This window comes from Ictidomys tridecemlineatus, chromosome 1, assembly GCF_052094955.1.
Source record: "Ictidomys tridecemlineatus isolate mIctTri1 chromosome 1, mIctTri1.hap1, whole genome shotgun sequence".
Taxonomy (NCBI): domain Eukaryota; kingdom Metazoa; phylum Chordata; class Mammalia; order Rodentia; family Sciuridae; genus Ictidomys; species Ictidomys tridecemlineatus.
The window spans coordinates 98,049,669-98,056,825 of NC_135477.1; the positions used below are offsets into that span (position 1 = coordinate 98,049,669).

The window sequence follows — 7,157 nt, forward strand, 5'->3', positions numbered from 1 at the left end:
CTATTTTTTTTAAGTTTTAAAGTTAAAGTAACAGAATTCTCCAATCAAAGTATTTTGTATTTGAGAACAATAAAAACCAACTGTGATACTAGTTAATGAGATCCAGTAAAATTGCTCATAGCTATCATTGCTATCATATTCTCTTGCTTCCACCCTTAACCAACACAGACACAGTGGTGTCAGAGAAAATTGTAATCAAGCATTTATACAGTCCTCCATATTCAATCCTCTATATAACTGTGGAGCAAATAAATGACACAGCTGTTAAAAAAAAAAAAAGCACACTTAATATTGCATTTTACCAGTGACACTACTGAATCAAAACTAAATATCATATCTAGTACACCCATTTTAATGACCAGTTCCAGACATCAAATTTATGCAGCCCTATTTTCTTGAGGTTGGTGTTCTAATTATTGAACAAATGATTCTATCTTCAAGAGCTGGTTGACTTGCTTATTTGAGACTGCTTCCCAATAGTGGTCAACAGGATCCTTCCAGCTGAGATCTGAGGAATCGAAACAGTTCTTTGTGACAGGTGCAAGGGAAGAACATATCAGATAGATAATCAAGACTTGAAAGCATCCTATAAACCTGGCTTTATAAATAGTGAAAGTCACTAACCACCATGTGTCCACACTGAATATCATGGTTTCTATAAATTTGAATATTGCTGACATCTCTTCTTTTCATCTTGGCTATTGATTTATTAGCCTATTTCTCTGGTTGTGAGCACTTACACAAATGGTAATCAACACAAGGGAAAGAATATGTAACAGTCCATGTGAGACTTTTCAGTAAGTAGTCCAATGATAAGAGATAGATGCCTGATGGATATTGTGTAAATGGTGCTTTGAGATTACTTGTAATTGGAAGGTATAGTGGATGCCTAAGGATACTTTGAAAGATCTCCTCTTTCTAGTATGTTTCATTAACTCTAGATCACCTGTTTTCAAAAGTCTTACAATACTTCCTCTGAATTTGGGTTATTGCTCTATTTGGGGACATTTTTCAGCAAGTAGGCAGTGGTTTTACTTTGTATAATGCCTGCTCTTGTTCATATTTCTTTCTTATGTGTCCTTAGTCTATTAGAAAAAATTATTAAGTGACTAAATTTTGTGGTAAGAAATTTCTTTTTTCTGTAATTTCTGCTGGAATGAAAAGATTAGTTGGTTTATATCTGGCCTCCAATGATAATGTGAAGTGTTAAAAATTTCTAATTTGCCAAGAGATGAGGAGATTTTTAATTTTAATTTTTTGTTGGTAGTTGTGTATGGACAACATGCCTTTATTTTATTTGTTTATTTTTATGTGGTGCTAAGAATTGAACTCAGTATCTCACACAGGCTAGACAAGCACTCTGCCACTGATCTATAGCCCCAGCCTCTGAGATGAGAAGCTTTTATATAGTACTTCTACCTGAGTTATTTTAAAAATTATTAGAGCATATCAATTATACAGAAATATTTCATAATAACATATTTGTACATATATTAAAACACATTTTTGCCTAAAATCATAATTTGATCAATATTCTTCCCCATTATATTTCCTACCCTCTCCTCTCTCCCCTAGACTTCATCTGTTCCTCAACAAACATTGATATTTAAAAATTTTATTTTATTTTTTTTCAGACACATTGAGTCAGGTTCCCATCAAGTGATTTAAATGAAGAGCCTAATTGAGAGACTAAACACAAAAGTGTGAGCAAGGTTATTCAACAAAACTAGTTTTAAGGAGAAGGTAGGCAGACATCAGTAAGTTCTGGAATCCATTAGGCCTTCTGGCAGGAGCTATGGTCACAAAGGGAACAACAACTGCTAGGGACATGATCCCTAAATAAAGAAAGATTCAGGAAAAAAAAAAGAGACACAGGCTTCTCTCCTTGCACCACCTGACTTTAGTCAGTAGCTCCCATTTGCTGAATGCTAAGAGAAGCTGGTGGGTGAGGGAGCCCAGTGGTATGCTAAGGAGATGTTTTTCTCCAGCACATGGAAGAGGTAGAGAAGGAAGAAGGATGTACCGAAGGAGACACATAGAAAATATGCTAGACAGAGGATCAACATCTGGACAAGATTCCTTGTATAAAGTAAGGGAAGTCCATAAATTTGGGGGGATAATGTGAATAGAGAAAATACGGTAAAGTGGATGTTAGATTGTCTAGTCTAACACTTCTATTTTTACATATGAAACAGATCAGAGAGTGATATACATCCAATATCACACAGTTAAGAAGCCTTGGTTTCAAGGCTAGAATATCTCCAAGTTATCAAACATACAAGTGGTATAATAGGAAATTATAATTCAGGAAGTTAATTTGGCAACAATATATAGAACGTCTTTGAAGAGAAGGATATTGGAGGCAAAGACACAAGTTATGAAACTATTGATAAAAAGTCTGGAAGCCCAAGGAATGTGGCTCAGGACCCCTGGGAGTTTGGTGGCTGTGAAGGGCTGTCCAGAACATTGAGCTGCTAGAGGCCATGGATAGCCTCCCACATTACCAAGGACATGCTGTCAGGGCCTCATTCTAAGACCCCAAAAGAGCCAGCAGCCACCACCAAGAAGTATAGTATGCATGTGGAAGACTAGGAGAACTTTACCTGGATTATGGCATGGGGTATGGTGACCATCCAAAGTTCCCTGATTGCTCACAGCATGAGAGGGAACCATGGTATGACTGGGACCACATAGACCTAAGGTTGAACTGGGGTTAACCAATACACTGGAACCTGGACATGTCCATCATGAACCATGTGAATATATACCACACACCTGTTTCATGAAATATTGTGTGTAAGCACCTTTTTGGCTTCATGGCCTCCAAGATCTTCATATTCTGGATGAGACAGAATTATCCCACGTAGCAGCCTGTGGAGCTGAGGCAGTATTCTTATAATAATCTGTACTTGGATCAAATAATCTACTGTTACTCTTTGACATAGCAACTGGAATATGTGAGAATTTGGTTAATATATACAGCAGTATATGTCTCCAATATCGAGATGTTTGTAAAGCTGTTGAAATACCATATTATGGATGTACCCATGGATCAAGCAGGGGAGGTAATGGAGCCATGTTATTTATTTTTTAGTGGAAAAATATGTGTCTTTCCTAATTTTTCCTCTGGTCTACTGTACAGATGACTTGTGTGGACTTTATTTAGTATTTAGTAAGTTCTAAGAATATTTTATTCTTGCATTTGATATTGATAAATTAGCAGATTTCAAAAAATTTCAAATGAGAGAAAATTTGCCTATTTCAGAGTATTTGATAATTGTGTTATAACTTGCTTCTTTCTTTCCTGTCTTTTGCCGCCTACCAACAAATAATGATTACATGTAAAAATATTAAGAACTTTTTGGAAACTAAGATACATAAATTATGTTCTACTTAGTTTGGGCTTACTTGCTGCCATTTAGATGAAAAAGTTTTTAAGAATCAATATGGACATTCTTAGATTTTTTTTGTGAAAAAAAGATGTGTTATCATGGCATAAAAGAGTTTTAATCACTCAGTCTTCGGGTATATTAATATATTCTATCTGTCCTTCTTGCCAAATAGTTTTATTTGTTTCTCATTCCTGATACTCTGCTCAAACTAGATAAAAGCAGATTGTTTCTCAAAGCAACAAAGTCATTTTAGGCCAATAAAACTGTACCTACTAGTAACTTCTATGTTTAACACTATAACTCTTTCCATACAATTTCATGTTTTGACCTTAGAGTACATATGCTTATTCTGAAAAAGAAGTTTAACAAATATAGTAATCATGTATACATCTATTTTTATTTCTTTACCACATTTACATTGCAAAAAATATAGAAGACTAAATTTTGAAATTTTAATTTTACAAAAATTCTGAATTTTAAGAAATTTGCCCAATAGAAAATTGATTTTGAAAAAAAGTCATTCCAAAATAGAATGATAATAATACTAGAGAAACTAAAGTTTACTTCAAATAAATCTGATTAAATGATACAAGAATATTTGGGGGGAGGTTAACTTGTGTATTTATTTGCAAATTGATAGGTAAATGTCCTTAAAGAGCTACCAGCAATTACTTTTTTCCCTTATGAAAAGTTGTATTTTTTTCTCATGTTATTTTAACATCAGAAAACAATGATCAAAACCCGAGATATATTAACTCATTTTGCTTTACTCAACTGTATTCAGTTGTATTTAACCAGTTTCTTTGTTAAAGCCAACATTAACTTCTCAAGGAACACTTCTATTCAACTATGACTAACAATTTGAATGTATCAAAGTCTAAATGGTTAGGAGATAGTTCAACCTCTTATGAGTCCTTGTTTTATTACTGAAAGATAAGTCTTTGGCATTAGTAGCCCATATAAAACACCTTGGAGTCATGAAAACCAGCTCTGAATGCAGTAGATAAAAGATCAATCTTATTTTTGGAAGGAATTCTATTATGAGTATTTTGGTAACTCTGAATGCTCTGTGAGCAGGGGCAGAAATAACCTAAATTACACTAATGTGCATTTCACTGTCAACCACATTACTTTGAGGCTTTACTCTCAGTTTCATACCCTGTCCTGTTCCCAGGTAAAGCTGACTTCTGAAGAAACGTACAAATTTTCTGGTCTACCCACTCCTCAAGAGGTAGATCATAAATTGAATCAGGCAGTGTGATATTTCCCCTGCCCATTTATAAAGATTTCCACAGACTCTTGGTTGAATAAAACACTTTTAGACATAGTGTTTATTCTTACTTCAAGATATTTATGTTTTCATCATACTATAAATATGAGTTTAAATGCATTTTAAACAAGCTGATGAACAATACCCTTAAACCTTTACAATTTAGTTTTTAGAAGAAAGATGTCATTGTCTAAAGTATAAAATCCAAATATAGTTTGTTGGAGGCAAGAAGTGAAAATGAGGATTTTTTTTTCTTTTTTCAGAATAAAATTCCAAATGACTAAGGCACTAACCAGCTGTGAGCTCTCAGTGTAATAAAGGCATGTCAATTTAGTGTTTGTTGAAAGATACACACTTGGTCGTTTATCAGTCATGATGGTTTAATGCTTACCTTCTGATAACTCTATGGATCATTATCAATGTTTCTAAGAGTCCCAAGTTTCCGTCAGATATGGTTTTGATGATCCATCTTTCACAGATTTGATTCCCAATTGTTGAACTTAGAAGTTATTGAAAAGTTGGAAAAGAGGGTAGAAGAAAGGGAAGTTGAACAGTTCATGTTATTATTCATCATCTTCCCAGTCCTGGTGAGAATTTTGCTGATTTATGTGTTCCCTCATCCCTCTAACTCTGCTCAGTTCCTTTGTAAAAGTTTTTCCTTTTATGATGTGTGTTGGAGAGAGTTGTTCAGGAATGTGAAGAACACTGGCTTACACTGGGATTGAAAACCATGCCTTTGTTATCACTAGTCTGTGTCTGAATATAGCCTAAGCTTCTTTAACAGAGACCAGAAAATACAGAGCCTTCACAAAAGTAGATGTGTATTTCTGTCTCTTATATAACTCTTCAGAAGAAAATGGTCAGTGAGGGAAGCCTGGAAAAGGTTGGTGGATTGACACTACTGTCTTTAATATAAAAGTTTTAACATAATATAATTTAGTATATCTATGCATCCAAGAAAGTTTTCTATTTTTGACTTTTGTCAATCCATAGGAAAAGGAGAAGAGAAAAGGGGGTGACCAAACAAAATAATCTTTAAGATGTTAGAGATGTACATGTTCACCCATATTCCACTAATAATAATTTAGTTATAAGATTCAGGTAGCTAGAAGGGTTACTGGGTGACCATGAAGGCAGGTCACATTATAAAAGAAAAGAAGAGAGAATGAAAAATGTGGGAGATCAGCAACCTTTGTTATAATAACCATATTCTAACTGGCTTAGGTAAGCTAATGTGATACAAATACAATAAGTATAATATAACATGATATAATTGCATAATGTAGCATAATATAATTGCATAACATGTAGGAGACTGTTAGGTAAAATAGTTTAATAAGAAGTCAAATTAAGTTCTATTGAAAAAAATATTGCTTTTTCTCATTTGTAACAGGCATAATAATTTTCCTTGGTACACAGCCTTAAATAACTATCTTTGTGTGAAATATTCAACATTAATAAAAAATGTCAGAAATATGTGCCTAATCCATACTGGTAATGTATCTGATATTTGCAGTTTTCTAGATGAGGAATGAAAAGTTTAGTTAGTTATCTACATCTGTTTACTTGGAATTTCCAAAAATAAAATTGCACAACCTAATTTAATATCTTAGTACTCTATTATATAAATTATTAAGCCTTAATAAGTCTTTCAACAGTGAAGGATTCATGAATCATAATTTGTCACTGGTTGGTTTGTCTTTTTAAATATATTTTTATTTTTAATTGACAAAATAATTGCATGTATTTATGGGGTACTGTGTGACACTTCAATACATATATACAATGTATAATGATCAGATTAGGGTAATTGGCAAATCCATCACCTCAAACATTTACCATTTCTTTGTATTAAAAACATTCAAAATCTTCTCTACTAGCTATTTTGAGATGTATAATTAATAATTGTCAGCCATGGTTATCCTACTGTGCTATAAGCCATTAGAAGTTTTTCCTCCTATCCAAGGGCACCCCTATACCTGTTAACCATCCTCTCTCCATCTCTCTTCATCACACCTTTCCTAGGCTTGGGTAATAACTATTTACTCTTTACTTCCATAAGATCAACATTTTAGCTTAAACATATAAGTGAGAGCTTGTGTTAGTTGTCTTTGTAGGACTGACTTATTTCCCTTAACATAATGTCCTATAGTCTCATAATTTTGCTATACATGGCAGCATTTCATTCTTTTTGTACACCACATTTTCTTAATCCATTCATCTGTCAATGGACACCTGTGTTATTTCTGTATTTTGGATATAGTGAATGGTGTTGCTGTAGACATGGAAGTGCAGATGTTGGTTTCACAAACAAATTTCTTTCCTAGAAACTTTCGTATTTAAGGAGAGGTAAGTAGAAGGTCCCTTAAAATAAGAGGCAGCAAAGTATTACTTATAATCATGTGCTTGGATGGAATGGAGTAAAATAGTTGATAGCACCTTAATTTTCTAGTTGTTCATTGTTGAGGGCAAAGAGAATATGATGTTAAAGGAAT

General features: G+C 33.6%; 1 pseudogene; it reads left to right on the plus strand.

Moving 5' to 3' along the window:
* The first annotated feature begins 1,991 nt into the window (after positions 1 to 1,991).
* LOC144367087 (NADH dehydrogenase [ubiquinone] 1 beta subcomplex subunit 8, mitochondrial pseudogene) lies at positions 1,992 to 5,694 on the plus strand (annotated as a pseudogene).
* Positions 5,695 to 7,157: the final 1,463 nt, after the last annotated feature.